At 43.5% G+C, this 17,307-nt stretch overlaps 1 protein-coding gene across 4 annotated transcripts in view; it reads right to left on the bottom strand.

Annotated features, from left to right (window-relative positions):
* Positions 1-13,747, bottom strand: part of DYNC1I1 (dynein cytoplasmic 1 intermediate chain 1) — a 342,609-nt gene extending 328,862 nt beyond the window's left edge. For 2 of the 4 annotated variants that reach the window (XM_059933890.1, XM_059933891.1), the window contains exon 1: positions 13,566-13,747. The gene's annotated coding sequence lies outside the window, so the exon portion shown is untranslated. The remainder of the gene's footprint in view (positions 1-13,565) is intronic. The other 2 variants (XM_059933887.1, XM_059933888.1) reach the window with 1 other exon arrangement.
* Positions 13,748-17,307: the final 3,560 nt, after the last annotated feature.

Below are 17,307 nucleotides of genomic sequence, written 5' to 3'. Positions count from 1 at the left end.
CCAAACTATTAGCCTTTACAACTACAACAGTTCCAAGGCCAGAGACCTAAAATAATACCAGGGCCTCCCACACTGCACCCTCCAAGAGGGTCCATCATCAAAACATTGGCCTAGGGATCCATGTCTCAATTGTAATCAACTGGGGTACTGGAATAAAGATTGCTCCCATTGATCCTGTAAAAATTCTTCAACATCAACTTAAATTCTCTCATATCTTCCCCCAAACGGGGGCCCTCATATGGGCCCCTCCAAGAGTTGACAGGACTCCGACAGATTCTCTGGTAAACTGCCACTAGTAATTCCTTTACATAGCCAAGGGGAAATTAAAATTTAATGGGAAACCTTGCCAAATTGTGATAGATACCAGAGCTACACTCTCTACTTTAAATCCCAGAGGACAACAAATGCCTTGGAGTGAAAAAGAAGTTTCCACAGTGGGTATCTAATAAAATTCTATCTCAATCAGTACAAATGACTCTGGGACCTTTCACTGAAAAACATTCCTTTTTGCTCTGTGATACAGCTGTAGTCAATCTATTAGGTAGCGATCTCCTTTCTAAATTAAAAGAGCTAATAAATCTTGCTTCTAATGGAGACCTCACCTTAGAATGTCCTGACCAACCGGAACCTGATCTTTTATGTTCTTTACAATCTGTCCTTGATACAGAAGAGGAAGAATTCCAGCAAAAGACCTCTAACTGAATCGAGGTGCCTGAAAATCTGTGGGCTACCTCTAACACTGACACTGGGAGAATAAGAAGTGCAGAGCCTATAAAAATTCGGAGAGACATAACTAAACCTCTTCCTAAACTGCCTCAATATCCATTAAAACCTAAGACCACACAAGGCTTCATACCAATAACAGAAGACCAATTCACGCAGGGGCTAACCATTCCCTGTACCAGCCCCTGTAACACCTGGTCTTGTCAGTCCCAAAACCTAATGGGTGGGGATGGCGATTTGTCCAGGACTTGAGAGCTATTAACAAGATTCCCCATTTTCCAGTTGTTCCATTCCCCAAAATCCTTTGTCACAAGTTCCATCAGACTCAAGATGGTTCACCCTTGTGGAGCTTTGTCTTCTTCGGCATCCCTGGGGACTCCAACAGCCACTATCTATGCATCTTTACTTGGAACAATCAACAATATACCTGGACAGGCATGCCTCAAGGGTTCATTGAGGCCCCTTCTGATTTTTCCCAAGTGTTCCACCAAGATTTATGTACACTCCAGGTTCCTAGGAAATCAACCCTTCTACAGTAAGAATACAGATGACCTTTTGCTATATTCAGTTACCAAAGAGGCATCCATAAAGAATTCCACTTATTTGCTACAACAGTTAGCTAAAAAAGGACATAAAGTCTCCAAGGAAAAATTACAATTATCTCTAGACACTACCCATTACCTAGGTCATAATCTAAGCGCTGAAGGAATCCAGCTGTCTCCAAAAAGAATTAAGCTAATCCAAGAATTCCCTAGGCCAACACCTAAGCGACAACTTTGTGGATTCCTAGGCCTGGCTGGTTATTGCAGACTAATTTTTGCAGTTCCTAATTTTTCTCTCATGGCTTTCCTGCTCTATGAACTCACTAAAAACTCAGTCCCTGAACCAGTTCCTGGGGAAGATAAACATGAGCAGGCCTTTATCAAACTAAAACAAGTGCTGCAAGAACTGCCTGCCCCAGGGCCGCCCAACGTCAAAACCATTCCCCTTATTTGTACATGGAAGAGATAACCAAGCCCTGGGGAATGCTCACACAAGAACATGGTAAGCATAGGCCTAGTGCTTATTACAGCACACAATTTGATGCAGTTGCTCGTACCTATCCCAACTGCCTTAAGGCTGTAGCTGCAAAGTTAGCAGAAGCCTCAGCAGATTTAACCCTAGGAAATGACATTTACTTACAAACTCCACATATTGTCCAAGGTCTTCTTAATTCTGAATTGACTCAACATTTCTCTGCAAACAGACTAACCTCCTATGAGATCCTTCTGCTTTCACCACCTAAATTGCATCGAAACATTATAAGGTCCTTAATCCTGCTACGTCACTACCCCTGCCTGAAGAAGGTGAGCCCCAAGACCTCGAGGTAATAACATCCCATTTCGTGACACCACGTCCTGTCAACGAGAAGCCGTCACAATGAGAAGCCCGCACGCTGCAACAAAGAGTAGCCCCAGTTCACCACAACTAGAGAAAGCCTGCACACAGCAACGAAGACGCAATGCAGCCAAAATTAATTAATTAATTAAAAAAAAAAAAAAATGAGCCCTTGTTCCAGACTTCTGCCACCCCGATGTCCTTGCAACAGGCAACAGCCTGCTTCTGAGTCAGAGAAATCATGATGGGCAAACAATGGCTGTAAATTCAATGACCGGTCAGGGCTACAGGAAACCCAGGATGGTGCCTGGCTCTTCCTGACTCCCTGGCAAACCGCATTTTTCGGTTTTTGCATTCCTTCACCCACCATGGTGCAATTAAGATGACTGAAATCATGAATAAACACTGGTGAAGGGCCTTCTATAAAATTATAAAAACAGTTTACCACCAATGTCTGACCTGTCAGGTCCATAATCCTGAAAAAACTATGTCTGTTCCCAGAGGCCACAAACCTCCTCCCTCTGGACCCTTTGAACACCTGCAGCTGGACTTCATTCAACTGCCACTTAGCATGAGTTATCAATATGTTCTTCTTATCGTATGTATGTTTTCTGCATGGGTTGAAGCCTTCCCCTGCTGCAAGGCTGATGCCTTCACAGTGGCAAAGAAACTGTTAGAAACCGTGTTTCCCATTTGAGGTGTACCTTCCACAATCTTCAGCAACTGAGGTAACCACTTCACTGCGCAAATCATATAAGCTTTAACAAAACCTTGTAAACTTCTTGAAATCGTCACTGTCCCTATAACGCTCAATCATCAGGCAAGGGTGAGAGAAGTAATGGATCCTCAAATTCAAAATCTCCAAACTTGCTCAAATTGTTAGACTCCCTTGGCCTAAGGTATTGACTCTGGTTTTGCTGACTGTTCGCAGTAGCCCTTTTGGGAAACATAAACTTACTGCACATGAGATAGTCACCAGCAGACCAATGTCTACTGTGCACAAATTTTCTGTTGATCCCTTGTTATTTCACATTAACATGACCAGCTATTGTAAGTCTTTAATGTCTTATGTTGAAGCTTATCGCCAACAGATTTAAAAAAGCTCTCCCAGGGGGCTTCCCTGGTGGCACAGTGGTTGAGAGTCTGCCTGCCAATGCGGGGGACGCGGGTTCGAGCCCTGGTCTGGGAAGATCCCACATGCCGAATAAAAAAAAATAAAAAAGAAAACAAAGAAAAAAAAAAAAAGCTCTCCCAGATCCCAATTCAAAGGATCCTGTTGGCCACAGTATGGAGCCTGGTGACTGGGTATTCTGGAAACATCATCAGAGGAAGACAGCTCTTGAACTCAGTTGGAAGGGACCTTACCAAGTGCTCCTGACTGCTGACACCATTGCAAAACTAAAAGGCACTGAACCCTGGGTACATATCTCAAAGCTTAAGAAGGCTCCACCTGATATCTGGTCCTGTACAAACACTGGAGACCTGCAAATCAAACTGACTAGGAAGAGAAGTAGCCAACATCAAGATAGACTGCTTCTACCAAACACCAGATCAAGACTTCATACTTCAAGTAAACATAAACCCCTTTCTTCTTCCCTGTCTTTCCTTCACCCTGGCATTGGCCTGGAAAGATAATGCCATCATCTGTTATCTTCCAGGCCATTGTGAAGGGGGATAATCTTTCAGACTGTTGCATTTGTCATCAAAATCTCTGATCTGTCCATGATGCTGGAGACCCCCTAGTCCTCCCTGTGACCAATTATTCTTCTATTCCCAACGTCACCACAAACTATAATTGACTCCCCTTAGAAGGCACTTGCAGAGTCCAACTTTTATAGCCAGTGCTTGTTTTAACTTTCTCCACTGATAACTCTACTTGACCAACTAGACACAAACACCTACACAAACTGTAGTACATTTGCACACTCACATTCTTATGATTATCTAAGTCAGATCTTCCCCCAATCATGAAAAGGTCTCACCAGCAGCACCCATTTCTGCAAGGAATTTAGATCAACTTTTTATTTCAGGTTAGGAGATTTACCTCCCAAATGCACTGGAAACCTAACTGACCCTTGCCTTGAATGGGTAAGTGCAACAATCCCTTCGAATGAATTCATCAAGAGTGCCACATTAGCGGGAGCGGTTTGTGCCCCCTCAGGATTTACCTTTGTCTGTAGTGGTTCTTGGGCCTACGAGTGCCTGGATGGCTGGCATATAACTGGGCAATGCCTCTTAGGTAACCTAACTGTGCCCCTAACTGTTCACAGACTGACACAGCTCATTGGTCACCTTCCCTGAATTTACAACATTGAGTTAGAAAAGACCTACCAGAAGGTGCTCATGATTCCGGATTTGCTTCTGTTGGCAGGTCCCTACTTTCCTGGTTCAGAGTGAGTACAAATGAAGCTATGATCAAGAATCTCTCCTTAACTCTTGAAAACATTGCAGAATCCACTTCTAAAGCAAGAGCTGCCCAAGAAAAATCCTTAGACTCTCTGGCCAAGGTTGTTCCTGATAATAGGATAGCCCTTGATTGTCTTTTAGCTGAACTAGGTGTCTGTGCCATGGTCAACACCACCTGTTGTACCCGTATTAACACTTCTGGGGAAGTTGAAACTCAGCTATACAAGATCACTGAGCAAGTCAGTTGGCTTAAGAAAGTGACTATTTCAATGGGGTCTTTCTTTGACTTAATAGATTTTGATCAGTTGGGTCTTGAGGACCATGGCTCTGAAGTGCACTCCAGACATTGGGAACTGTCCTGTTTATAACAATCATAGTAATCTCCCTGGCACGATGTATTCTCACAGAAGCTTTAAATGCATGTTCACAGCAGCCAACCACCAAGCAAATGATCTCTCTAAGACTGGAATTTCAGAAAAGAAGCAAAGAAAATGACCGATGTAAAAAATGTGAACTTGAAGTTGTGACCCGTGAATACCACAGAGAGGATGATTGAAAAAAAAAAAAACATGAGAACTTCAGAGCGGTAGCTGGGAGTGGTGCTAATGCCTTAAATTTTGATCACATCTCTCAGTAAAGCTAACAGTCTGATCAAAAGGCAGGAATTGTTATTTAAAAAAAGAGAGAGAGAAAGACAACAGGCCCCAAACAGAGTCACTTGTGCTAACCCACATCACCAAACTGAGTCTTAATACCTAACTTAATTACAGTTTCAACCTCTCCTGGGAGTAGAAACTTAAACTGGTGTATCCGGAATTACTGATCAGCACTAGGCAGGTAATCTGCCTCGTAGACCCTGCCATCCCCTAAAGGAAGGTGACCTTGCCACAAACAATCCACTCTTTCCCTAGTAACTTCCTTGTCTTGCCCCCTTCTGCCTACAAAAGTCTTCCATTTTGTAAAGCTCTTCAGAGCTCCTTTCTATCTGCTAGATGGGACGCTACCCAATTCATATTTTGCTGAAAAAAAACCCAATAAGATTTTTAAAATTTACTCAGTTGAATTTTGTTTCTTAACTGAGGTGATGTTTCCAATACCCTCGCCCATCCCCCAAAGCAAAGTTCTACCCAGTTTACTGAGGTAAATGGCTCTGTCTAGGCACAATGTACTTGGGAAAGGGAACATTTGAAGAGAGTATCCTTCTCCTCTCCTATAACTGTTTTGTAACCCAACTTTTCTATCTACTTTAAACTGAAATCTACAACTTGGCCTTCAAATTTTAGTAATTCATATTTCTTTATTTTGAAAAACAAAGGGCTCTCAAAGGAAATGAGTACAATTCCCCCCTTTAAAGTTCATGGCAAAAGATATGAGATTTCATCCTTACGTGATATGCCAATTACTTTTCAGCAGCATTCGAAAATTATTAAAAAGCTTAAAAGAGGAAGCAGGAAAATCTGTATTCAAAACCACAAACCTGGCCTTTACAAAGTCCCTGGGTGGTCTATATTTGCATTGGGAGATTTAGTTTGGCATTTTAACTTAGGTAAATAGACTCTCACTTTCCTCTGAGCCTGAAAACATTCAAAGAGAGAGGATCCTCTTTCGGAGCCAGTGGTAACCTATACCTTCTGAAAGTGAACAAAGTCACACTTTTCAAGGAAACAAGCAGAGAAGTTTTCTGTTATTCTTTCTCCCACAAAATACACACCAATTCCCACAAGCCCTTGCTATTCTGATACTAATGGGGGAGATGGTGAAACAAGAGCCACGCTTCATTTTAAAAGGGGACACTGTCAAAACACACATTCCCCACAGGGCCTTCTACCCTTTCAGCCACCCAAACCCAGCAACTACTAAAATCCCACAAGCTGAATCTGAGACAGAATCCCATGATCATCCTCTCCACATGGGCCCACTATAACATTCAACAACTTGATCAACTTTTAAAGGCTTACATATGTGCACAACAGGATCTAAACTACTTTCAAAAGGAGAGGACTTCATTCCATTTCAATTACTAAAACCTCCAGCTTGTCAAACAAAGAAATGGGTACTATTTCAAGTTAGAGCGGGAAAATCCGTATCCTACAAGGGAAACTGTAGGCAAAGGATATAAAATATTGTCATCATTTATTCATTAGAGCTATTTAAAATACATGTGTTACTCTTGGTTTCACTCTAGATATTAGCATAAAATAGAAATCTGACAAATGAATCAAAATTTGCCCTCCCCCTCCCAGAAAGGAACCCAAGTACTGCCCTGCTCAGAGAGTGTCAGATCAAAGCCAGATCAAAAGAATTAGACCAAGGGACTCATAAAGGAAAACACAAGACTCAAACCATCCTACCTGTCACTTCTAGAATGAAAGATTATCTTCCTCAAGACTGCCCTTCCCCCAGCAGAAATGTTCAATGTGATCCTGATTCAGGAAGGCAAGGCTTCCAGAATTCTAGGCATTACCAAGCCCACGTTCATATTGGGCCCATACGTGCAATAGCAGTTACATTTAAGGAAGTGAATGTTTTACTAAACACATTAAAATAATCCAAGGGGGAAAGAATTAAATCTTATAATAAAAGGAAAATTAAGTAGGATTTATTCTGGCTAATATTTCAGGTCAACAAAGCTCGTTGAGATCTACCACCCGTAAGACCCTCTGCTGAAGATACAAAGGATGCCTCGGGGAGCCTAGTGTCTTGAAGTGGAAGGAGGCAGGTACATAGCATAATTCACTTTTTAAAAGTATACCTTTGGGGCTTCCCTGGTGGTGCAGTGGTTGGGAATCTGCCTGCCAATGCAGGGGACAAGGGTTCGAGCCCTGGTCCAGGAAGATCCCACATGCCGCGGAGCAACTAAGCCCGTGCGCCACAACTACTGAGCCTGCGCTCTAGAACCCGCGAGCCACAACTACTGAGCCCATGTGCCGCAACTGCTGAAGCCCGCGTGCCTAGAGCCTGTGCTCCGCAACAAGAGAAGCCACCACAATGAGAGGCCCGCGCGCCACAGCGATGAGTAGCCCCCGCTCGCCGCAGCTAGAGAAAGCCGGCGCCCAGCAACGAAGACCCAACACAGCCAAAAATAAATAAATTAAATAAATAAATTAAAAAAAAAAAAAAAGTATACCTTTGGTTCAAAGCAGGGCAAGATCACACAAGTCCCTGAGAAGATAAGGCTAGAGAGTGGTATCATGGCTGTTGAATAATAAAAAGTATCTTCCACGCATTGAGCATGTACCACATACTGGACCCAGTACTCTCATTATCTGCAATCCTTACAATAATTTTGCAAGCCAAGTATTGTTAGCCCCATTTCACAGATGAAGAAACTGAGGCTCACACAGGCAGTCAGTGGAATATCAGTCTTTTTCTTTCCTTTCCCTTATGCTGCCTTTTAAATGTTATGCTCTTCTTATCTTGTAGAAGACCAAAGAAATGGACTTAAATTACAGCAGAGAAGATTTCAATAGAAAACCAGAACATCTAAAGCAGGGCTTCTTAACCTTGGCTGTTCTGCGCATTGTAAGCTGTCCAGCGGCACCCTGATCCTCCCCACTACAGATGCCTACAGCCACCCTCTCTCCCCAAATGTGATAACCAAAAATGTCTCCAGACATTGCCAAATGTCCCCTGGGAAGGACAATCACTCCTGGCTGAGAACCAGTGATCTAAAAACACTGGAATGGGCAGATCTCTTCCTGTAAATCACTAAATAGCAGAAAGACAACTATCCATACAGTCACCTGCCTGAGGGCAAGAGATGGGACCAGTGGCTCTGCTGTTCTTTCTGGCCCTGCCACCTTGAGTTTGAGCCACACAGACGAAGGCCATGGACCTGACTCCCGGCACTGGCCCCGCAGTGACCTGTGACACACAGCACCTGTGCTAGATAAATATGTGCTCTTCAAACTGGCATTGTGTGCCGCTGGCATCCATGAGGCTTTCTAAAGAGCATGCAGGAATGTTATTATGAGCTAATAACATCATAATTTCGAGATCCGGAACTTCTGTCTGTAGGCTTTCCAAAAACTGACCAACCAGAGAACACACCTGTGGTTGTACAATCATTCAGGGCCTCCTTTCCCACCTCCATTACCAGGGGAAAAAAAGGAAACACAAATCTTACTGTGATGCTTGACCACAAGGTATAAAAATACCCTTTTGATGAAGAGCTTCTTCAGGTACTTTTTAAATAGAGGTGGGTATAGCACTTAAATTTTAATTTGGATTCAAAGAATGATGTCATCGTTTTATTTTTAAATGTCAAAGTTTACAATATTCTGGAAATTACATTCATTGTGATTCTTTAAACTTACAATAAAAATGTTAGATGCCAACCTAAAGTGTGTGGGGGTGAGGGAGCAGTAAACTTTTTAAAAACCTTTAAAGGTTATAGGAGAGAAAAAAGGTTGAAGCATAATGAAGCACACTGGTGTCTGTTCCCAGGCCAACCTGCTGATCAAAGGCAGTCATCCTCTACAGTGCCTGAGACTCATTTTTATTATAAAGAATGCTCTTGACTCTAACATAAATTTCTGCTTTATGTGTTTGCCACACTGATGGCATTAGCGGGTCTGTACCCAAAAATGAAACAATGGGGAAGGATCGCCAGATTGACACGAACTGAAAACTAAAGGGCATGTAGGTCATCTGGTAAACAGAGGTTCCCCCAGGATTAAGTACCAAGTTAGTGTTCCAGAAGCCACGATATCAAGTAAGCCCCAGAACACCGCACAACTCAGCTTTGAAGTAAGTTCATTTTTGCAACGAATAGTCTTGCAGCTACCCCGGCAAAATCAACCAATCAACTCTCTGGGCTTGGCTGTAGACTGCTATGCATTTGCTGCTCAGCAAGATACCTGGGCACACCTGAGACTCAAATGTGTGGGGCATGAGCACACACCTCAAGGGAAAGCAGGGCTTGCTTATCCTCTGCCACGCTGAGAAATGTCTAATTTTCTTGTTCCCCTTTGATAACACATTTAGGCTTTTCCTATCAGCATGTGAGAGTGTTCCTGAGGAACTCTCCGTCCTGCCACAATAAAAAGCTACACTAAACAGCACTTTTTGGTGTCCCACATAGAGAAACAACGAAATATGTTGGGAAGAGAATAAACAGGCTTTGGACTCTGGCCAACCTACATTTGAAATCCAGCCCTTCTACTAACTGGCCTCATGTGGCCTTGACCGAGTGGCTTAATGTTTCCAATCATCTGATTCCTTGTTTGTCAAATGCAGATAAAAATGTCAGCCTTACAGGGATGTTGGGAAGAGTCGATGAACCCTAAGTGTGAAAAGGGTAAGTGCCTAGTGAATGGCGACCAGTGCTAGGGCTGCCTGGGGTCCTGGAGACCTCACTTGGTTGCAGCATGCATTAGTATATGTTGTACTTGGACTTGGGCACTCTAGCATGCCTCTGTAGCGAAATGCCAGCAATGTCCAAAGAACATTTTTTCTTGGCTGGTTCTAACAGGAGAGTTTGCCTTGTTTCCAACACATTTCAGCAGAATGGCCGCTGCTCCTCCCCCTTCCTAAACAGTGCACTTGAACCAGTGGTTCTCAATCTCTTTTTAGTCACAAATACCCAGTCTTTCCCTAGAAAACTGCATTTAGCACACATGCATAAAATTTTGCATCAATTATATCGGGTTCAATGACCACCTGAAAACTCTCATATGCCTGCCCTCCATGGTGCCTATGACTCCTGCTTAAGAAGACTCCTCTAAACAAAGACTCAGGAAGGAGATGCTTTATAAACATGTGGCTCCTCGTCTGGCACCTGGGTAGTGGCGTCTATGTTACAATGTAAGCTTCACGCTGACAGTCTGGGGCCAGGCTTCCTGCAGAGAAGCAAAGGAAACAAGTCCTGGGTACCAACGAAGAGCTCCCAGTCAAGAGGACTCAGTTTTTACATGGACCTGGGCAATGGTTTATAAATTTCAGAGTAATGAGAGTGGAGTTAACTGTAGTTAATTCTCAAAAGAAGTGAACCCTAGAAGTTCACGGTCCCAGCAAAGTCCCCAAAAGAACATACTTTCTCACATTTTCTAGGGAATGTAGAAGATGCAACAGTTTCTAGTAAAAGGGATCCCTAATCAATGGAACAACTATTTACATGGTATTTGAGATCCACAAAGTATTATGGAGAATTACTAGTTTCATTAAGGAGACAGAACGAAGGCAATATCTGACTTCAAGAGAGCTATGGTCCTACGTTGGTTTTGCCATATCATCCACACCTACCAATCAACTGGCAAAAAAGTATGGCTACACTTAAGGCTTAAAAGAAATAGCAATGGCTCACAAGGAAAATGGGCAACAAACCCAAAAGAAACAGACAAGCTCAGCTTTTTTGCTTCTCACAGGGGACGCTAGCTAAAATGGATGAGTACTGGTTTTAGAGTCAGACCTGATTTGAATCCTACCTCTGCTATGTATTAAGTATATCACTTAACTCAGTTTTTCATCATCTGTAAAATATGGATAATAATGTCTACTTCCTAAGATTAATATAGGGATTGAAATGAGATAACATAAGAGCCTGGTATTCAATATATGAAAATTAACCAGTATAAACTGTCCTATAGAAGAGTACAGTCAGATTGCCCAGGTTCAAATCCTGGCTCTACAACTTATTAGCCGAGCAATTTTCAGAAAGTTACTTGACATCTTTGTGTCTTAGTTTCCTTGCCTGTCAAATAGGATTACAAATAATATCTACCTCATCAGATTTTTGTGAGGATTAAATAAGTTAATACATGAGAAGTAGTTTAAAGTGCATTTTAGTAAATGTATTGGTAATGTAATACATTCAGCAAAGGCAGTGCAATACATTTAGGAAATGTACTGAGCACTGCTAAAGTGCTCGGAATATTATTATCAACCTTTGTTTTATTTGATGGGGCAAAGTATAGGGAGAACAAGGTGATGAAAGAATATACTTAAGTTTGCAATGCATGTGTGTGACCTCTACATTTGATGCTATTAGGTGACAGATGGAAACAAGGTGACCAGGGAGGATGAGTGGCCCACTGATATAACTGTTGATGAAGCCTGTACACATCTGTCTGTGCTAAGAGACGTGGCTGGCATGTATTTTACAAGACTCGTCTGCATCGTTGTTTTGAATATGAACAGAGGAGCACCCAGGCTTTATCTCCAAGAATTACTTGACTCAGCACTGGAGTCAAGGAAAAGGCTCACTTATTAAAGGCAGACTCTGGAAGGAATATTTGGGGAAGTAGGAGGGGTGGGAACAAAGTTCATAGAGCCCCCTCTTAGGCATGAAACATGATGAGAAATGTCTGATGACTTCTTACCATCTCAGTTCACTAGAAACTAGGGACCAGGGAGCACCACTTGTGAGAACTCTGCTCCACTCTTCTGTGGGTTGAGTTTATCTTCTCTGCCCATATCCCTAGTGGTGATTATACATAATGATATAGACCTGTAACACCAAAAATGCTTCAGGACTTATTTCTAGCAGGAGAGGAGGAAAGGCTGGGTGTGGGGAGGGGCTGAACCATCCCTCTCCTCCGGGGCACTGTGCAGAAGCTCAGCAACCCTGAGGTCCAAGAGAGAGGAAGCAGGTGCATCAGTGCCTGAGACAGGGAAGAAAAAGAGAGATGTGGAAGATGTTATGGGCCAAGAATGGGGCCCAGAGCTGAGCAGGCTGAAAAAAGCCTGCATTGGGCCCCCAACTATATTAATTAAACATACCAATGATGATGCTAGAAGATTTTTAAAAGAAATGGCTCTTGGAGCACTGGATCCTCAAACCTTAAGAAAGATTGGGGAGTTGGTTCCTATGAAGAGAACATTTGATGACTTAGTGGTAACAATGTATGATTTTATTTTACTAAGAAACATAGAAGAGCAGAGTTTGGGTCCTTTTTTTCCATGCCGAAACTTGCACTGAGTGCAAATTTCAAATTTACTAATACTGATCAACGTCTTTCTCTATAATTTCCACAGTGAAAATGTATACAGAGGCAGTCACCCATATCTGTGCTAATATTACCCATATGATGTCTTCTGCAGCTACCATGCCTTACTGTTGGTTATGTTTTCTGCTAATCTGGCATATTTGCAAGCAATTTTGCACAACCCTGAACTACAATAAGTCTACAATGCCCACTTGAAAGGCATTCCCGGCAAGAAAATGGCTGGCTACTTGTTCTGACCCTTACCTAGATGTGGGAGAGTCCAGGATAACGAATATATTCCATCTGCTGCATTTTGCTGAGCCTCTAATTTCCTAAGTAATTTCCTGTCCTGATGCTGGGTTTCTGTTCATCCTTATTACAAGTCATGAGACTCCCGGACACTCAGTTCCCATCAGTGTCGCCAGGGTCACCGACCTTATGATGACGACGCACGGATTTATAAGGCCAGAGCGATGCGGTAGTGGGAGTGGGGGAAGGAGAGGCACGCGGCCGCGAAGGTGTTTACTAAAACACATCCCCCAGCCACACTTTTTTTTGCAGCAGTGAGAGAAACGGGCACCTTCTTGTGTGAGTGTTTAATTAATGCCTTGCTGGAAGTACCTTCGCTTCCTTCGACTTGGCGGGTAGCAACAGCATTTAAGAGCTTTGCAGACAGCTGAAAATGTACTCAAACAGCACCCATTCCCCTCCCTCTGCAGCTCCCCCCCCCTCGGGGGCCGTCAGCTGGTTGCCCTGAGGGGTGCGGATTTCACTGCCGCTAACCTTCTGCTCCCCAGGAGAAAACCGAGGCGGGGCGCACTGGGACGCCCCTCCCAGCCCACAAGGTGATGACACCACTACTCACTCTTTCTCATCTGCCCTCGCCTCCTGGCTCAGCCGGGAGGGCCGCAGCAAGGGGCTGCAGCTGGCGGGGGGTGGGGGGGCTTTGGCCGCTTTCAGGCGCCGCGGAGCACGCAGGAGCCCGGGGAGGGGGCCGAGGCCAAGGTCCGGCTGCGGCTGCCGCGACCGCACTACTGCCCGGCGGCTCCAAAAGCCGACAACCCGGGGGCCGCGGGGTTGAGGAGGGGCGCGGAGGCGGCGGCCCAGGGAGCGCGACCCCCCCCTCCCGTTTACCTGGACGCGGTCGGCGGCGGCTGCGCAACTGGGCTCGAGAGCGCGGCCACGGCTCCCCGGCGGCGGCGGCGGCGGCGCTCGTGCGCTTCCCGAGGGCGGCGGGCCCGGCGCGCGCAGGATGTGCTGTCTCACGCTGCGCCGGCCGCTCGGCTCACGCTCCTCCGGGACCCACAGCACTTCCTCCCTCGCCGGAGCCTGACACTGACAGCTCCCTGCGAGCACCCAGTCTGCGGCTCGCCCCGCCCCCGGCCCACGCCCTCCACGCCCAGCGCTCCTCCCGCGGGAGGGCCCTCCGCACCCGGGATCGCGACGAGCGGGTGGCTCCGGCCCAGAGGCTGGTGGCAGCAGCGTACCTGGGGAGGTCTATCCGTCTACCCCTGTGCCACCGGTAGGACTCGCCTAAGTGGCTGCAAACGGAAGAGCTTCAGTGTTGTGAGAGCTCCTGCCGACATGCCAACATGGAACAACTTTCACTCCCTGACAACTACTTTAGGTTATTTAAACAGAAATAGAGAAAGCTCAGATCCATCTGTCACGCACAAAGACTTATAGATTTAGCCTTAATTTTTCCCAGAGGAAAAAATATATATTCAGCTTGTCTCCACAACATTGCTTCTTAAAGTCCTAGCTTTTAAAAATCTGGGTAACAAAATATCCTCCATATGCTAAGTGAAATAAGTCAGACAGAGAAAGACAAAGACTGTGTGATATCACTTGTATATGGAATCTAAATACAAGGAACTAGTAAATATAACAAAGGAGCAGACGCACAGATATAGAGAAGAAATTAGTGGTCAGTGGGAAGAGGGAAGGCGGAGGGGCGTTTTCGGGGTAGGGGATTAAGAGGTACAAACTATCATGTATAAAATAAGCTGCAAGGATATATTGTACAACAGAGGGAATATAGCCAATATTTTATAACTGTAAATGGAGTACACCTTTAAAAATTGTTCACTATATTGAACACTATATTGAATCAATATACCTTTTAAAGTATACCTTTAAAAATTGAATCACTATATTGCACACCTGTAACATATAATGTTGTGTAACCAAGCAGAAACGAATGGGGCCTTCCCAGGGACAGACCCCTCCCCCATATCCTCTGTTTTAGCTCCTCTGTGAAGTGCCTAGGTAACAGTATCTGATGCACATTTCCTGAGTTGTTTTACAGACGCTAAAACCCCCAGGTGGAAGACATTAACTAGTTAACTACTCAATGACCAAGAGCACGCAGCCCCCTGGCCTATTGGCGCCTAAGGACAACCTCTAAACCTAAAGTTAACCCCTGTGACACCGCCCTGTTACCTCACCATTAACCAATCAGAGAATTTTGCAAGAGCTGATCAGGTACCGTGGGGCTCCCCTCCCTCACCTTGCCTTTAAAAATACTTTGCTGAAACACATTGGGGATTTCAGGCTTTCCCGGACTCCTCGTATTGTGCCTTATAATAAACGCTGCACTTTCTTTCCTTCATCACAACCCGCTGTCAGTAGGCTGGCTACTCTGCGCGGGCAAGCACACCCAAGTTTGGTTCAGTAACGACTGTATATCAACTATAGTTCAATTTTTAAAAAAAAACAGCACATATGAAAAAGAAAAAAAATTTTAATAAAAATCTGGGTAACCATTCTTGGACTCCCCCAAAGCTGCCATTACAGCTGAGTTTTAAGGCCCAGAAATGGATTGGGGGATTCTAATCGATGCAGGTTTGGCACCATTTTTAGGTAAGCTTTTCATCATGTTTCTTAGATATCTGTGGGGTCATTGTACACATTAGAATGAAAGTAGAGAGCAAGGACTATATCTCATTCACTGCAGTATCCCCAATATCTACAACAGTGTTTGATGCATAAACGGGTGCTCAATAAATATTCATGGATTTATTTAATTGACAAGTACTACAGTATTTTCAAAATAAATATAGATCTGATTGTGAATACAATATCATACCTATCTATAAAATGGCCTTCCTTGTTCCAGTTTTGCCTTGCTGACAAATTATTGCGAGCATAAGTATGGCTAAAAAATGAGAGCGTTGAAATGTCTTTAGTTAGAAGGAATTCAAACTATTCCAGAAGAAAAATTCTATGAAACAAATACTTGCCACTGCCATGTATTAGATACTTAATATATGTCAAACTCTACATATATTTTCCTTTTAAATTTTTCAGTAACACTATGTAACAGATACAATGCCATGCCCATAGAAAATGAATCTGTGTCTCAAAGAAGTTAACTACCTTGCCCGAATTCCACAGCTACTGAGTGATTCACCTGACATCAGAATCCGTGTCCACCTGACTTCACAGCTTATACATTCCCACTTGGTATTACTGTCTCTCCAATATGAGGGTTGATGAATGTGCACTACCTGCAAAGCATTGTGTTATGTTAGGAGTTTCAGATGGTCCAAAATGGAGGAGAATATAATCCCTTTTCACAAGTAAGGTTAAAATCCAGTTGAAGGTGGAAAAAAAGAGATAAAGGCAACATATAATTAAAGACAAACCATAAGGAAATGGTCAAAGCCGTACAATGGGTTAAGAGAACTCAAGTAAGAGCCCATCTGGTATGAGTGGAGGAGATTGTAGGAGGAAATTAGAATCATGAATATGGATAATATTTGAAATGGGTAGGTAAGGTTTTTAACAGTAGAAATGAAGAAGGGAGAACATTTTCAGGCATAAACAAAGCTCCAAAGAAGAGAAAGCACTATGCATACTTAGTAAATGTTGAGTGAGCCAGCTTTTTGGAGCGTAACAGACTCATAGGGGAGCAGATTTGGGCCTTAAGGGATGCTGAAGAGCAGACAATGGAGTACCACCATGACAGATGTTTGAGCAGGAAATGACACTTGAGGAGTGTCATCTGAGGGTATCTAAGCATAGGGGACTGGAACAAGCAAAGGCTGAAGAGACCAATTCGAAGTTCATTGTAAGAATCCAGGCCAGGATTAAGAAGGTCTAAATTTGTCAATCGTATTCATCACGAATAGCTTGAAATACATGCCTGGCACAAATTAAACCCTCAATAAAAAGCAGTTGTAATTATTTTTATTATGTACTCAGGCATAGTACAGATATTGGGTGTGGGACTGGAAATGAATAAGAAATAAATGGTGTCTATATTCCAGAGACTCAAAATCTAAAGAAAAGACACCACTGGCTTTAATACCAAGCAGACTAAGAAAAGCAGAACAATTAAAAACATTTGCCATGAGAGATCGAGAAGGAGAAAATGCATTCCAATTGGGAATTTTTGTGATCTGGAAGGTCTTGTTGAAGAGGTTCTGGGTGTTTGTGTTTAGTTAGATGCAAATTTTGACACATGGTGATATGCGCTTGAGAATGAGGTTAGAAAACAGGCACAAAAAGAGGTATAGACCTTGCTTATTGATAGATCTTAATTTTTTAGAGCGTTCTAGGTTTAAAAAAAAATTGTGCAGAAAGTACAGAGAGTTCCCACATACCCCCGACAAATTATAAACTGGTCATTGCAACTAACCTGTTTCACCTCTTAATGTAGCTATTGCTTCAAAGTCTGAAAGAAGGTCTTCAAGAACAGATTAAATGGCTACCAAAGAACATAATGGGCAAATTCCTAACTTGCTATAGCCATTAGGAGGTTGCTTTAGTGCCTCCAGAGAGACAGTGGTGTGGCTAAGCTCCCCAGTTCTGGAATTAGACTGTCTGGGTGTGAACTTGTCTACCACTTACTGCTTTTGTATATTGGTACACG

This window comes from Balaenoptera ricei, chromosome 9 (assembly GCF_028023285.1).
Source record: "Balaenoptera ricei isolate mBalRic1 chromosome 9, mBalRic1.hap2, whole genome shotgun sequence".
Taxonomy (NCBI): domain Eukaryota; kingdom Metazoa; phylum Chordata; class Mammalia; order Artiodactyla; family Balaenopteridae; genus Balaenoptera; species Balaenoptera ricei.
This window is presented reverse-complemented; position numbering and strand designations above follow the sequence as displayed.